Source organism: Pezoporus flaviventris, unplaced genomic scaffold (assembly GCF_033815535.1).
Source record: "Pezoporus flaviventris isolate CSIRO_AGI_PZ_B2104156 unplaced genomic scaffold, CSIRO_AGI_Pfla_v1 ptg000213l, whole genome shotgun sequence".
Classification (NCBI taxonomy): Eukaryota; Metazoa; Chordata; class Aves; order Psittaciformes; family Psittacidae; genus Pezoporus; species Pezoporus flaviventris.
In genome coordinates, this window is record NW_026892761.1 from 16,013,188 (window position 1) to 16,028,437 (window position 15,250).

Below are 15,250 nucleotides of genomic sequence, written 5' to 3' on the forward strand. Positions count from 1 at the left end.
TAGATTGTTATAGATAGCTTTTCTATATAGAAACTTCTATATAGATAACTTGCACTTCACAAGAATTTATAACAGAATAAGTAGCTTTTGTTTCTACAAGAAATTTTACTTTATCGTTCCCCAACCTAACTGTAGCCAGGGGCTCTGCTGGGGAGGGTTTCGAATCTTCCCCCGCTCCTCCTCAATCTTCATCTAAAGTATGTCAGGGCAGGCCCTGACATTCCACTAAATCTCCGGTGTTTATTTTGTCTCTGAGGGCATTCTCTCTGCCAGTGCTCCCTCTGCTTACAGACTACACTCTGATCATTCTCTCTTCCAGCGCTCCCTCTGCTTACAGACTGCACTCTGATCATTCTCCAAGTGCAACCCGTGCAGTCTGTTCACAAGCCTTTCCATGTAATCCTTCTTTCTGACCCTTTCCTCCCAGGTCGCTCCCCCCTTTCCTGCTTTCCTGGGTGAGAGCAACATTTTTTTTCTCCCTATTATTTCCTTCTCCCTTTCGACTTCTCTGTTACTGTATATTCTCCAGACTGTTTGCAGTGATTTACTGAGTGACCGAGAGTCTGTCCCTCCCAGTTTTTGCAGCTTGCATTTAATACCTGGGTCTGATGGACCAATAAAAAGATAAGATAACTGTGCTGCACCTTTTTCAGGGTCCTTACCTGTGTACTTACGTTTCATTCCAAACAAAACCAACCGCTGATATTTGGTTAATAGATCCTGCTCAGGCAGAACACTTGGATCCCATGTAGGGTCTGCGGAGGGAAAGTGGTCAGCCACTGGCACTGCCCTGTGCCCCCTGCATATGGATCTTTTCTGCCTCCTCCCTTGCTTTTGCCAGCACTATACTTTATGATCGTACGTTACCAAAGTATCCAGTACTACTTGTAAAACATTCCAGTCTGGATCTTGTGTTCTAATAATCGTCTCCATCACTTTAGTTACTTTTTCAGGATCTTCCCTATAGGGTCTGGCTAACTTTTTCCAGGCTCATAAATCTGACACAGAAAACGACACCTTGATAGTCACCAGTCCCTCCACTCCTGCTCCCTGGCGTAAGGAGCTTGTATACCTCGGAGAGCACCTTTCGTTGTTCACCTCATGATGGGGCTAGAGCTCTTTTCCCACCTGCATCCAAACCTGACCCCCCCGCCCCGCCCCGCTCGTTCCTTGTTTTAATTTGTGGTCCAACTAATAATTCCACATCCTCTTTTTCCTACCTACATCTAACACACCACTTACCAATACTACACGCAGAACATCAACTCCTGAGCGGTTTGTTATTATCCTTCTCCAGTGCTAATGGAGATCTTTAGGTATATGCATACACCCCTTTCACAAGTCCGAATTATTCTGCCAATCAAAGAATAAATCAATATACCGTAACTCATCCCACTTCGCCTCCCTTCGGCAAGCCAGCATCAATCAATCAATTATAATGAATTGTAGGGTTCACAGGCCACTTCGCCGAAGACTCCAGCTTGTACAATGGCCACCATTGATTACAATACTTTTATCAAAGTCTCCTGAGTGACTGAGCCCACCTGGGGGTCCACCAATTTCTTTTCAGTGTTGCAAAATGCAACCCAATGGGGATTTCTTCAAAATCCTCCCTTTGGAGGCAGTGGTCCTGACCTCCCTCCAAATACAACGTCCAGACAACCAAACAAATCCTTACCCACTGCACAGGGCATCTCCTGTGACTCACGTGGACAAGTTACCAAAAAGAACGCCTTTTTAAAGAAATAAAATCAGGGCCTGACCAAGGTCCCGAGTTGGTCCGGGGATCTGTGGTTCCTTTCAGGGAAATCCCCAACACTGGCGTGAAGGTCCCAGAGACTCCCCAGATCAGCAGGAAGCACGGCAGAGGGTCCGTGTTCGGGCACCAAAGTTTTGACCGCAAAAGTCCGTTGGAGAAACTCTCCAAGGCTCAATTTGGAGTTTCAGAAAGCAGCGTTCTTTATTGCAGCGCTGGGCGCACACTCAAAGGTGAGCGTGCCCGTTCCTTGCAGGCGGCAGCAGCTCTGTATTTAGCATACTCATGCATATTTACGGTTTTCCCAGGAGGTTATTTACATATTCACGAGATTCCCAGAAACCAATTCTAATATCTGCATTTGAATTACACATGCGCTTTCTTGCTGAGTGGGAGTCTCTACTCCGGATCATGCAGTTGTTCCCATTCACATTCCAGCTTGGCATCACCACGGTATCCAGGAGGCAGCAGAAGGAAGAGTCGTGACTGTTTTTCCAGGAGAAGGTCACATGGTCATCACTGTTCAAGGTCAAGGTCACCCCTAGAAAGAAGACACCATTGATGGTGAAGGACCTGCCCCAGCCCTCTCCCCCATCCCTGTTTCTTGTTTAATTCATTAAAAGGTCTGGGTGTTCGCTTCACAGCACCTCTCTCTGCCTGCAGTCATTTGCACAGAGGGAAGTGGGGAGGGGGTTAATGCAGCCCCTGCCCACCCTGCAGGAGGCTGAGCTGGGACGGGGATGGCCACCGAGAGGATGGGTAGTTGGGGCGTTGCTCCGGGTGGTGTGAAGCCATGGGAGAAACCACATTGATCAGTGTCAATGCCAGGAGGATAGAGACCTCCATCGCTGCCCCAGTACCAGCACCACTGCGGCGGGCTGGATCCGGCCCTGGGAAGGAACCACGGCTGCCCCAGGTGCCAGGCAGAGACTGGCTGAGCATGGGAAACTCAGCTCACACCTACCTGGCTGGTGGGTGAGAATTGCTGGCTGGGGCTCACGCACTGATTTTCCAGAGCTGGCGCTGCAGTGGCTGCCCAGCTTGCTCCATCCTTTTATGGCCTCATCCAACGCTGCCTTGGCGTCACCCAGCAAAAGCCCCAGCCCACAGGTGAGCCCCAAGCCTGTGTCACAAAAAAATCAAACTGACCCATGAAGACCAAGGCAAGAGGCTAGGATGCAAAGTATAGAATTACAAGAACAAATATTTTTTCATGCGCGTGTCATGCCCCAGCCCCATTGGAGCACATAAATGTGCCTCTACAGAGAGTCCTTACGCCCTTCAATCATTCAGGTACAAGATGACTTGCCTAATCACCAGCACCCACACTACAAATTACTAATCCCTGTAAACTTTGCAAAGCAACTCTAGGTTTTCAGCGTTCTCGCTGCTTGCCTACTGATCCCTGGAGTCAGTCCTTCCTGAGTTATTGATCTGTGATGCCAGAAAATGCTGGGAGGGGTTCCAAGATGTGTCACAGGGGTTAGGATCAGACTTGTTTGTAAGGAAATCTTAAACTGCTGAAGATCTTTGAGAAGAGGAAAGGTGCTAATGAGCATATGCGGAATAATGTGAAATAGGAAGTAACTCCATTCCAGCCAATACCAGGACAGGTTCTTTAAGACTTAATAAGCTTGTGAAGAAATCTCTCAGGATAGTTGATGATTTCTATGCTGAAAAATTACTTGGGCAGGAATCTGAACGCTGCCAGTATCTTTCCTACAGTAATGGCTTTGAGCTGTATTAGTGGAAGCTGAGTTTACAAGTTTTAAATATGACTTTTCTTGAACTGCAGTTTCTGTCATTGATTCGAAGTAGAGGTACGTGCAAAATTTTGCTGGGACATCTGGTAGAAGTGTTGATTAAACAGTCCTGTATGTAGGATTGCAGTACAAATATTTTGCATCTTGTACTAATTACCAAACATGTTGTAGTCTAAGCTGTCATTTTAAAACTTATCTTTACTGCCTTCAAGATAAATGGTCTTTATGTTTGATACTGCACTGTAATAAGACTTGCTCTTTTTCCACCTTACTGCAACGAAAATGGTTTGCACTGCAAGTATTTGCTGAGTTGTGAAAAATGTGTGCATTCACTGCTGTACTTTAAGCCACACACGTACACACAGTCTGCATTCAGACAAATCCAATTCTGTTGTCCACTATCTATACGTATACTACAACTTACAAAACTGTGCAGGATTCAAGGAATGCTTCTGTGGCTCTAATGACTAGAAATTCAAAACCAGCCATGCCACTGTCCATGTTCCAGAAATGCTTCTATTTCACCTGTTGCAACCCCCCTGGCAATTACATAAATTGCAACCAGTTAAATTCTTCTGTAAAATTAGTGTTAGCTTCCAGTGCACAATTAATGAAACTTCTGAAAAACAGTAAACATCAAATGAAATAATGCTCTTTTTTTTTTTGTCTTGGAAGTTAATTACTACCGCCACATTACATTGAGGCTGCGAAGGCATTCCTGTCTTCCCATACTGACAACTATTTACATGACAGTATCAAAATATTCTCATCCTTTTAAGTGGAAGATGTTTTAACATTGTCTGTCTTTGGCAGCTCCTCCTTCCCTTTTGTCCTGGTTTCAGCTGTAACAGTTATTTTTTCTCCTTCCTAGCAGCTGGAGCAGTGCTGTTTGGCTTTAGCCTGACAATAATGCTGGTAACACACTGATGTTTTAGTTGCTGCTCAGTACCCTGCTCAAGGACTTTTCAGTCCCTCATGCTCTGCCAGGGAGGAGGGGAAGTCACAAGGAAGCCGAGACAGGACACCTGACCCAAACTAACCAAATGGGTATTCCATACAATAGGACACCATGTCCAGTATAGAAACTGGGGGGGTCACCCGGAAGGCCCAGATCGCTGCTTGGGTCGGGCTGGGTATCAGCTGGTGGGTGCTGAGCAATTGTATTGGGCATCACTGCTGCTTAGTCGTTTGATTTTCTTTTCTTTTCAGTTTTATATTCTCTCCTCTTGTTATTTCCTGTATCATTATTATTAGTAGTAGTAATAGTATATTGTATTTTAGTTACTGGATTGTTCTTAACTCATGGGGTTTACATTCTTTCAGTTGTCTTACCCATCCTGCCTGGAAAGGGAAAGGGGAGGGGAATGAGCAAATGGCTGTGTGGTGCTGAGTAACCAGCTGGGCTTTAAACATAACACCTTTTTAAGCTTTAGCTGGTTTTAGTATACTGTCTTTCTTGGGATTAACAGCCACTTCTACTTTCCTCTTGTCAATTTTTACTTTCATCTTATCCTTCTCTTTTTTCTCCATTTCAGATACTGTTTTGAAAGCAACAGAATCTGCTTCCATAGGCTCTTCTCTCACAGGGGTGGGTGGCATCATTTCTGCTTGGGAGCATGAGCCCAGAGTCCATTTCAATGTGTGCTGCTGCAACTGGCTCTCTTGGTTTTCTCAAACCTTCTAACGACTCAGAATTGGGGTATCCTTCATTGTCCCCTTCTCTTCTGATGTTTTTTACACTTATTTCCTTATAAGGAAGAACAGCTTCCTTATATCCATGAGAGCAACAAAAAAAAAAAAGAAAAAAAAAAAGGAGGAGGGAAAATGCAGCACTTGGGGGACCAAAGAATCTAGGCTTAGTGTTGAATGGTGGAGCCCATGACAGGAATATTCCAAGGGCTGCAGAACTGGACAGCCCTTCTGGGAACTCCTGAGGCAGTGGTCACTTGAAAGAAAGCAGGACAGGTCAGGGTACTCCAAATTTATGGAAATTATGGGTTAATCAACAAATTGGCAGCCTGCCTGCTGGGAAGGTGCTAAACCAATGTAATGGTTGGGAACCTAGCTGAGAGCCGATTCCCTCCCATGACTGAGAAACGTAACACAGTATGGTTTTGTCACAGTGTATTTGGCAGAGTCCATGTGTGTGTGTTCATGGTGACTGTTTGTCAGAAAGAGGCAGGAAATCATGAGGGTGCAGCTCTTCTATGAGCTTCCCACTTGGGCACGCCGGGGTGCCTGGCCAACGCTCTCAGTGCAACCAGCACTGAGATGATGAGAAACTGCACGGCCCCACTAGTAAACAGTGACAGAGCTGGCATAAAGCCCCTTGTGTTTCTAAGGGTATTAAAGCAGGAGCCTCTTGTAGCCCAATTCGATGCCTCAGCTGTGGGTGGATGTGCAGTGCAGGAGCTTTCCCAATTACCTGAGACTCCCAGCATTGGCTGCAACGGGGCTTCCCAGCTGAAGCATGTGCCTGGAGAATGGTTCGATGATGACTGGTGATGTGTTTCTTGATCTCTGTTCTCTCTATGCAGTATTGATTTGATGCATTGCTAATTGTCCTCTGTACTTCACTTATATACGTGTACATAATTTCTTCTCTTGTACTTATTTACTGTATAGAATTATTTGCCCACTTTACTGTGCTTTTTTGCTTTAGTGTGCTTGTTTAATACACTGTGCATGCTATACAGCTAGTGTGTGATTGTTTTGTTGAGTACCCTGCCTGTCAGAAGAACACTTGTGTACCCAGCAACCTCCCTGCCTCTCTTACAGACACCAGGTCCTGCTGCTTTCCCCAAGGCGGAACTGGACGTCTACAAAAAAGGGCCTCCCATGTACACGATGGAATTAAAAGCAGCCTTGGAGGAGAGAAAACAGCAAAGCTGGGGCAGGCAGACTACCGCCCAGGAAAGGTAAGGCAGCCTGCCCACCTCTCCTGCTCTGCTTTACAACTACCAGCCTTTGAGCATCCCCACCTTCTGTTGGGGCTTCTGAGAACACATGCCCACATTTCTTGTGGGGAGAACAAGGGCCTGTGGGGATGGGACAAGACAATGTCTTTAACCTGACAGAGGGGGGAGACTGAGATGGGATCTTAGAAGTTCTTCCCTGTGAGGGTGGTTGGACACTGGCACAGGGTGCCCAGAGTAGCTGTGGCTGCTCCATTGGTGGACACAGGGGCTTGGAGCAAGCTGCTCTAGGGGAAGGTGTCCCTGCCTATGGCCAGGATTGGAGCTGGATGAGCTTTAAGGTTCCTCCCACCCCAAACCATTGCGTGCTTCTGTGGCATCCTCAAGTCCCCAGCACTGCCAGGTGGCAGCCCATGATGCTGGCAAGCACTGCCATGGGCTCGCTGGCAGGTGAGCGCTAGGCCTGGCTCTTGCCCTGGCTTTTTGGCCACTGCAGTGGGTGCTGCATGTGAGGAGCGATGTGGGAAGAGGCTCTGTGCTGGCTGAGGTGGCATGGTCATGCTGGGACCTGAGTTTCTCACCCAGGAACCCTGTGGGCAGGGACCGGGGCTTTGTCATTGCTGTCATTGCAAGCAGGGCATCCCCTGTCCAAGGAGGTTGTGTTGTTCTCTGCTCCCTTCTTACTTCTGCCTAGGTCACCCCTTAGCTGCAGCCCATCTGCGCTGCCCGTAGCACCCCCAAAGTGATCCTCAGCCCACCATCACCACAGCCGCCCCCCCCCCCCCCCCCCCCCCCCCCCCAAAATGAACCCAGGGAACCAAAATTTGGCAGAGTCCATGTGTGTATGTTCATGGTGACTGTTGTCAGAAAGAGGCAGGAAATCATGAGGGTGCAGCTCTTCTATGAGCTTCCCACTTGGGCACGCCGGGGTGCCTGGCCAACGCTCTCAGTGCAACCAGCACTGAGATGATGAGAAACTGCACGGCCCCACCAGTAAACAGTGACAGAGCTGGCATAAAGCCCCTTGTGTTTCTAAGGGTATAAAAGCAGGAGCCTCTTGTAGCCCTTCTTGTAGGACTTCTTTGTTCACTGGTGCCTTCGCAGCTGGGTGGCCTGTGGAAACCCCTGTGTTGAGCTCAAGGACGGTGCTGGAGAGCATGTAGGAGCTGTTAGCTGTGCTTTAAAGCTGCTGTAAATGGCGACTTCTTTTTCCTTATGATCTCTTGGCAGGACTGACAATGCTGTGAAAAATCACTGGAACTCCACCATCAAGCGACAGGTAGACACAGGAGGCTTCCTCAATGAAACTAAGGAGTCCAGGTCACTCTACTTGCTTGTGGAGGTGGATGAGAAGGAAAGCCAAAGCCAAACAAAAGCTGGGAGCCAGGTACTGCACCAGCACCTATGCAGCATGTGCCTGGGCCAGTCCCCTGCTCTGCCAATGTAGGTCAGAGCTGTTCATCCACCCTCCTGCCTCTCACGTTGCCTTTGGCACAGCCTGGTGTCTTCAGAAAGAGTCTGTGCCTTCTCCCAGCCTTTTCCAAGAGACTGGCTCTTGGGAGATCTCTCCCTCCAGGAGCCAGAGGTGTAATGTGAGCCTGAGTGTGTTATTCAGGTGGAGAACAGCAGTCTGCAAGTGCTGGTATCTTGCCAACTCCAGTACCAGATCTGTCTCAGAGACAGATTATTTTTGTTTTGGCCCTGTAGTGCTGTCACTGGTGGAAGAAGGAGGCTGCCCCAGACAATGGGGGAGGTTTGATGAAGAGGTGTTTTGTTCCTTTCCACTAAAAAAAGTGAAGCAGGGAAAGTGAACCTTTTTCATGAAGAAAAAATGTAGTTTTCCAAGGCAGGCTCTTGGTAATTAGGAAGTGCAGAACTGGTGCTGCCTGCTTAGCCTATGTTTAACTTTCTCCTGGGATGCTGTTAAGTAAAATCTTTAATTAAACATGTTTATCCTTTATGGACTTCTGTTTGAACGGTGTGTGGGACAGAGCAGTGAGGAAGAATAGGAATGGGAAACCAACTGAATGGCTGGTGGGAAAGCAGGTGGAGCAGAATGTGTCCAGGGACCCAGTCTTTGTCCCTAGGACGTTTATTCTCTTAGTTTGTACTAAAGGTTGGACTTCTTTGTTGTATGTGCAAAGAGCATCCTGCCCAACTGGCCAGTCAATATCTCTGACATAAAGGAAGAGGATGTCAGTGACGAGGAAGTGGCAGGTGTACAGGAGCTGCATTCAAAGCTGCCAGCCACGGAACTAGCAGAGCATAACGCTGAGGGGACCCCGGATGATGTGGTGCCTGAGGATGCCTCTTCACTTGTCACATCACCGTACAAATGGGTTGTTGAAGCTGCCAACTATTTGTACCCAGCATCTGGACCAGCCTTCAGTGAAGCTCTGGACATGATTGAATCTGTAAGTAACAATCCGTGCTTTTCCAGGCAATGTTGAGAGACCAAATCTCATCCTTTCCCCTTGCTCATCACCATAGGCATCCTGAGGATGACTGGGTCTGTCACTGGCTTGTGGGTTCCCACTGTGTGCTGTGAGCCCTGTCTCTTTGCTAGGGCTAGATTAGGCCTTTCCAGCTCTGTGAGTATTGCTCTGGGCTTGCAAATTCTCCTAGGCTGATGTCCTTGTGCGTGGGCTCTGCTGGCGTGGGAGGCTGTAGATGCTGGTAAACCTGATCTCAACCCTCCTTTATCAGGCAGTGTCCCCAGCTCTCCCTTTCCTAAGGGTTCAGGCCTGTGCTTCTTGGCTTTACTTTTCCTCTTATGGGATATGAGATAGGACAGGACAGACTGGGAGTGGGCCAGGTCTACTTGTAGTGTGCAGGACAGACACTGGGATGAAGACACCATTTGATTTCAATGGAGGTAGCTTTACTGAAACTAGTTATTATGGGCCAGTCAAGCAGTGCTGGAGGTCCCTAGGGTGACAGGCATGCCAGGATGAGAGGCTGGCTAGAACCAACAGAGCACTTTGCTGCCTTCAGAGGGAAGATGCCTCTGAAGCACCCAGCCTGCCTAAGGAGCTTATGAGCTGATTATCTCTGAAGGATCCGTTTTGCATTTGTACAGGAGGACTGAGAGTCCTTTCCCAAGGCTTAATGGCCCATGTGGGCGTCCTTGGGGGCCTGCTTGAATGGTACTTTGGCTGTTGGTAGGGTTGAGCTGTGAAGCAGGTGATCTCTGAATCGGTCTCGTTATTTTTAATCTGCTTTCAGCTCAGCCCTGCGTCCAGTGTGTCCAGCTGTGCTGATGTGCCAAAGACTATGGTTTGGTGTTAGGTGACAGTCACTTCATTCATCTGTCCCCAGAGCTACTCCCAGCTTCTTTGTCCCCTCTGTGTGTGGGAGCAGCAGCTGTGCTATGAACTGAACTGGGAAACTAACCTTCTGTAAATAGGAAAAAAACTGCCCTATGCACAGGCAGCAGCTTTCAGGTGGGTCAGTTCCCTGCTCATGTTCTCAGCTGTGCTGGCAGCAGAGAGAAGGGCTTGAGCTCTCCTCTAGCCAGGCTTATTGCAAAAGCTGGTGCAATCTCACACCACTGTGCTATGCTGTTGTTTGAAGGCAGCCATGGCACGTCTGCCATGGGTGCCTGTTCAAGCCTGTGCTTCTTACTGGGGTTGCTGTCCCCAGTCCTTTTGAGGGTGGGAAAACAGAACAGGGCTATATGAATGTCACTTCAGGTTGTGGCTTATGTTGGATGTAGAGTAAAAAGAAATCCTTGCTGAGAAACTTGTTAATAAGCCTGTGATCCTGGGAAATGAGGAAGTTTTGGAAGCCCAGCTCATTTATAATTTCTACGAGCTTAGGGCCCTGGCAAATCCATGAAGTAATTTTCCTTTCTGTTTCTCAGTGCTGTAATGTTTGCTTTGGGAAGAGGGCTGGGACCACTGGGCTGAAAGCCTGGCTTCAGCAGCTCCTATCTGGTTATTTTAAGAGAAATCATCATAAACCCATCCCCTGTTTGGCCTTTAGCAGGCTGGGCCGTTCTTGCCCTGGGTGACTTTACAAAAGTAAGCCCAGAATTGCATTTTCTTCCTGGAGCCGACAGGACCTGGGAGCCCTGAGCAGGCCGGGTCTGCTGGAGAAGAAGTTGATGTGTGAGACCAGCACAGATGCTTGGAAGCTGCCCCTGAACTAAAGGATTTTGAGTCTGGGAAGCATTAACTGCTGCTCTGATGCTGTAAATACAGGCAGCACCCAGTGTCCTGTGTTGCAGAGCACTTCTTAAGAAAGATTGAGGGGCAGAAAAATACCAAGGAAAATGAGCAAGTCCTAGCAGAGTTGATGAGTAAAAGGACAATTAGCTTATAATTGGAAATGGAGCTGCTGGTGTTGGTGTTACCAGCCCAGCCTGGCTGTCCTGGGGCTCATGAATAATAGGCACCACAAGGTGGGGAAAAGCCCCACTCGCTTCACTTTCATGTTCATTTGAATTCTCTGCTTTGTTTCCAGTACAAGCCTCTCAGAGGCTGAACTTCCTGCTGGCTGTAGAGCCCATGGCTGGAGCTGCAGACCCCGGGAGGGAGTTTTGCTGGAGACTCCTCTCCATATGGAGCTCCATGTCCCTGGCTGTGGTCCCTCTGAAGCCTCTGCAGGAGCAGCCCTCTTGGGCTGTACTTTTGTTCACAAGGAGAAATCTGGACATTTAATTTGGCTTTCAACAAAGGACATGGATGAAAGAGTCCCAGGACCCTCTGCCACTTGGGAGAGGAACCCCCTCCCAATGCCCTGCCTCGCTGAGAAGCTGCAGAAACCCTGGGTTGCTGTTTTATTTTACACTTTATTTGCTTTCGTTCCCTTGCATTCCTCCAACAGAGGCGTTGCTTTTTGTGAATCCAGACATGGGAAAGGACTGATTTTATTTATTCATTTTTAATCAGGGATGGAAGGGGAACAACAGACCTGGAGCTCCTGGGTCATGGCAGTGCCCCGGCTGCTGGCAAGGATGTTGATTCCAGCTGGGACAAGCCTTAGAAAAAACTGGGGACAACAAAAATACCGGGGAAATGAGAAAAAGAGAGGACCCCAAGGGTTTTTTATTGACAGGCTTCCTTCAGGATGGCTGCCTGATGGGGCAGGGTGGTGCTGAGTGTCAGTGGCCGGCAGCGGGAGCTGCTGTGTTTCTTGGAGGGATTTCACAGCCTTTTTGTCTTGTTTTCACAGCAAATGCTGCTGGAGCAGGGGACAAACAGCAGGTTGCTCCAGGTGGCTTCTTGGCACAGCACCCATGAGGTTCCCCTGTGCGCAGCTGCAGAGCAATGCAAATGGTGAATAAAGTGTTTTTTCCTACTTTGGGTATGTCCTATAACTAGAAAGAAATAAGAAACAGGAAATAAGAGAGAGGCAACTGCAGTGATGTACCCTCAAAACCAGCTCTGGTAAAGCAGGTGCTGGGCCTGCTTCTGTGAAAGGGCTCAGTGCTGGCCAGGTGCACGGTGAGCACTGATTCTGCGCAGCCCAGACTTGCCCCATTGACCTTGCAAATGTGCAGTACTTCTGCCATTTGATTAGGTACTAAGTAAATTGCAGAGCATTAGAGCCACAGAAATGATCAGAGGGCTGGAAACCCTCTCTTGTGAGGAAAGGCTGAGAGAGTTGGGGTTGTTCAGCCTGAAGAAGACACCAGGGAGACCTTATTAATCATAGAATAGTTATTGCAGCCTTTCAGTTCTTAAAATGGGCCCATAAGAACGATGGGGAGAGACTTTCCAGCAGGGCCTGTTGTGATAGGACGAGGGGTAATGGTTTGAAACTAAAAGAGGGAGATTCAGGCTGGACGTGAGGAACAAATTTTGTACAATGAGGGTGGTAAAACACTGGCACAGGGTGCCCAGGGAGATGGAGGCAGAGGGAAGGGGTGAAACCTGCCCTACCCCTAGGCATGGGGCTGCTGGGCTGCAGCTTGAACCCCTCCTGCAGAACCAACCCTACTCTGCCTTCAGGGAGCACTTGGCATCCTTCCCTCACACGGAGGAAAATCTTTTATCACCCTTCTCTTGATGTCAGGCATCTTTTTCCAGAAGGCTTTGGTAAGCACCACGCTGGGGGAACGCAACTGCATTAACACCCAGATTTACACGCTGGACCCATGTTGACCCAGGAGATCATTTTGTCCCTATTAGCTATTTCTGGTCTGAAGGCTTATTCTCAGCTCGTGCCACCGTGCAGGGAGCGTTGCTACACCAGAGAGCTGGCTGTGGGCCGGGATGAGGCCGAAGCATCCCAGTCCTCTTCCTTCCTCACAGCAGCTACTTCCTCTGGGAGTGATGGGAAAGGCAGAAGAGAAGGACTCGCCACAGCATCACGCAGGGGAGGGCAAACGCCTGCTCATTTGGTTACGAAAGCAGAGAGTGACCCTGTGCCCCTGGACAGGAGGTGGCCTCCAGCAAGAACAGGGCAGCCATGGAGGACATCATCCCCCCTGCCAGTCCTGACACTGTGGACAGCGAGGACACTTACCATTCCTCTGAGGCAAGCTGTAGGCAACGATGCCGTGGTCCCTTTACTATTGCTTTGGAAGACTTACCGTAACCCAACTACCAGCACTTTAGTGCAGACTCCCTGAAATGGCGTGAGGCATGGGTCAAGGACCCAGGAAGAGGGGAACTGGAAGGGTAGGGCCGGGACAACGTGCACACTGTCAGCAGAAGGGTCATTGGAAGAGAAACTGCCATCACCTTAGGGCCAAAAACTCTTGCCAGACTCTTCTCATGAACATGGAAACAGCATGAAGGGGACTGGAGACTTCCTCCCCAGCAGAGCCTCTGGTTACAGTACACGGCTCTTCCACAAGGCAGCAATGAGCATGGATGTGGGAGTCTGCAGACTCCAGGACACAGTCCTCCGGCAGTCACCAGCTCTCGGCCAGAGTCCTCCCACACCCAGCAGTGCCCCTCGCTGTTCCTCTCCTCCCCTGCCTGACTCCCTGCCTTTAGTTTCTGATTCCCCCCTACGTGTTGTGTAGCCTGTTGCTATTCCCCCCTTCTCCAAATCTCTCTCTCCCGCTCCCTTCTCCTCTTTCAAGCCTTGCTTTCCCTTCCTGTCTCGCAGCCTGCCTCCCCCGTTCCCCCTGGATTCCCTCCTCGCCAGGCCGTGCTTCCCTCTGCGCTCCATCCTGCTCGCCGCCCTTTGAGCTCTTCTACCCTGGAGGCCTTCGCTGCTCTCTCCCTCTCCGCCTCCTCCCCCCGACCCACACTGCTGCTGCTGCCTCTCCGGCTCGCTCCTGCCCTGCTCCTCCCCGTACTCACTTCCCGCGGCCTCTCCCACCCGCTCTTCCGGCTCCCTCTGGCCTATGCCCAGGGGACGGTGGCCCAGCAGGGCCTGGAAGCAGGAGGAGCGCCCCGGGGCATGCTGGGAGTTGTAGTGCTAGGGCAGGGGCTGCCGGCGGCCATGTTGGTGTTGGGTGTTGCAGCGTCTGCTGGGGCTGCGGCCCAGCTCAGGGGAGGGCCGGGGCCAGGGCCAGGACCAGCGCTGAGGCGAGCGAGCCCCCGGGGAGATGGAGACAGTCCCGCTGTGGGCACAGGCACCGGGCACCCCGACTGCCAGAGCCCCCCGAGCTGCCCCCGCCCGGCCTGCGCCTTGCAGCTGGCCCTGGGCCTGCCCAGGAGGAAAGGGGAGAGCACAGAGAGGCAGAGAAAGAAGGGCCTGGGCTGAAGAGTTTCCCTGGCAGGACGGAGAGCGGGAGCTGTGGTGAGTGCCCGGCCCTTGGGGCCGTGTCTGTGAGACGCGGATTGACTCCACAACTCGGTGAAAGTCGTAAAGCAGGTATGCTTTTCACTCCGCGCTGAGACGCACGGGGATAATTCCTCAAAGTCACGCGTGCCTCAGTGTTGTTTCCCTCTACATTTATTCTCTAAAGTTATATATATTCATAAGGTTGCACAATACCCCTATCATGTCCTATCCCCGCTTCGTATTATAATGAGCTAGAAGGGGCTGCGCAGTGCCCCCTCTGGTCGTGGGCAGGGGTCTCAAGATGGAGTAACTGAGTCTTCCTCCTGTGAGTAGGGGCCTTCAAGATGAAGTAAATGAGTCTTCCTCTTCTTAAACTTTTCACCTTTTAGTCTTCACGTGTGGCCTTAGGGTTTGGTCGGTGTCCCAGCCATAAACCATCTGCTTCTCCCCCTTATCAGTAGATTCAGGCATCTGCTTTTCCTTATCAATAGCTGCTTATCCGTAGAATCAGGCGTCTGCTTTTCCTTGTCGATAGAACCGGGTGTCTGCTTTCCCTTATCAATAGAACCAGGTGTCTTTGTTCTGCTTAGTAGGCATGATAGGTATTTACAACAGGCAATACTTCTGTTTAAGCAAGCAGATTGCTCTAACCCCCTTGTACAACCCCCTTGTACATTGGTCAGCCCTCTGCATCATCTGCCTCTCATCTCTCCAAGCTCCCCGCTCCCTTTTCCCTTGCTGTCGTTTGTTTCTCTTCCCCATACCTCTCTTCTATTACTGTGCTGTCCTCCACGTCCCTCTGTTCTTCAGGTCTTTCTTTCTCTCTCACTCGACCAGCCCCTTCTCGTTCTTGCAGGTCATTCTGTATCCCACTGTCCCTCTCTTTCTCCCTGCATGCTTCTCCTCTTGCTGGCTGTGTCTGCTGCTCCCAGACCCTTCCTCCATCGCTCTGCAGGCCTTCTGATACTTCTCTTTCTTTCTGCATCCCTCTGAGCTGCTCGTTGCTCCTGCACTTCTCTTTCTCTTAGATGTTATTCTTGTTTGTTGCTCTGGTTTTAGAATCACAGAATAGTTAGGGTTGGAAAGGGCCTTAAAATCATCTAGTTCCAACCCCCCTGCCATGGGCAGGA